The sequence below is a fragment of the Selaginella moellendorffii genome, unplaced genomic scaffold (assembly GCF_000143415.4).
Source record: "Selaginella moellendorffii unplaced genomic scaffold, v1.0 SELMOscaffold_42, whole genome shotgun sequence".
In the NCBI taxonomy this organism is placed as follows: domain Eukaryota; kingdom Viridiplantae; phylum Streptophyta; class Lycopodiopsida; order Selaginellales; family Selaginellaceae; genus Selaginella; species Selaginella moellendorffii.
The window spans coordinates 269,108-270,878 of NW_003314303.1; positions in this window are offsets into that span (position 1 = coordinate 269,108).

Sequence of the window (1,771 nt, forward strand, 5' to 3'; positions counted from 1 at the left end):
CCTTGTAGCACATCAAGCACTTCTGGTGTGAATTATACAAGTTCGTGGTGTAGAGTCTATAGAGTATATTGGCATATTGGATGTTTCCAATGCATGACACAAGTACAGTCTGCAATATGTTTTTATGCCATATCTTGCCAAAGATATACCTCATTAGGTTGTTATTTGGAAGTTACACAAAATGCATCCATATCAGTGTGGTGGGTTCTTTAGGCCATCTCACATATTAACAAACTTGTTCTAGCCCCTAGAGTGCAAGCTTGGGTAAGCCTTTCCTTTGAAGATGATATGTATAAACTTTCACACCACTTGTAGAATCATTTGGCATATCAATCTTCAAGGGACATAGAAGACATGATAGGTTTGATGCTTATGAATGTTGAAGGTGCAACACTCCCTTAGATATTACTTTCCTTTTTTCTATTACCTAAAGTATGTTTAATGTCTTAGGAACTCATTGCTGTGAGGAATTGGGCTCTTCTAATGCACTAGAAAGGTCTTAATCTTGATGAGCAATATCTCCTACACTTGGATTTGTCTATTGAATGTGCAATAGCTAACGTTGAAGGTGTGGCTCTTCCAATTTATATTAATACTAGTCTTCCTTTTGCAACACCAGTCAAGAAGTGGGAAAAAAAAATTCTTTCTCCCCTATTTGCCCTGCTTATGCAGGAAAAGCATAAATAAGGGTTGTTTGCTATGCTCTAACCACATGAGTGTGATTAATTATTAAGCCAAAAATATTTCATCTTTTTCTAGGGTTTGAACTATTGTGTGTGCTTTTTTTAAGGAACTAGAGCTTTGCTTTTACACTCTAGTCACAACACTCCATGGTAAGCCTTTTGCATTTCCTCTCATCTCCATGACAAATCTTTTCTCTCTGTTTTTTTTCCCCATAGGCAAGAAGTAAAGACCCAGCATAAATACATGAAGGTCAAGGTATTTCCCCCCAGAGTAGTGCTAGAAACAATGCTCTAGGTGATACTAAAGAACCTCATGATCTTCCCTTTATGTCCAATTTGCAAACCACATATGTGGGCTTAGTTTCAATAGAGCATGCAAGGGTGCAACTAATTAATGCACCACCTTGAGCAGTTAACAACCCTCCACCAAATATCTCCTTCCAATCAAACCATGAGTAGCTCTCCACTAGGATCTAGAAATCTACTCCAAGGCTTAGGTGCTCTACAAGCCTAAAGAGCCCAATTGATTGATAGTGCTATTGATAGCACCCCAATGCAATTGCTTTAGATGCAATAAATACCACAATTGGTGGGTAGCACCCCAATGCAATCACTACAATTGCAACAAATACTAACACTAACAAGTAGTATAAACTCCATTAAGTAGTAGTAGCTCCTTTATAATCTAAAGCTTGAGTCTGCCACCCAATTCATATTGAGGGGAGTCTAGAGTCATCACACCACCCCCACTACATTCTAGATGCTTTGTTCTACCTCCTTCCAATCTGGCTCAAGGGGAGGACTAACTCTCCATGGATTCAATCTATATTCTTCCTCGAAGAGAGCTAGTACTATAAGTGCTTTCCAAATATTTTTAATTTTAGTTCTCAATTACATCACCCCACCCTTAAATCGTCCATTTGGATCTTTATTCTCAACTTCTTCCCAAAGCTTGCCAATTGAATCACTAGTGCAATATGTTATTGTTTGCTCCATAATATATAACCAACAATATTTTATTTTTTTATGTCCATAATTGTTGTCTCCTTTAGTTGCCACTATCTAGACATGCTAACAACAACTACTAG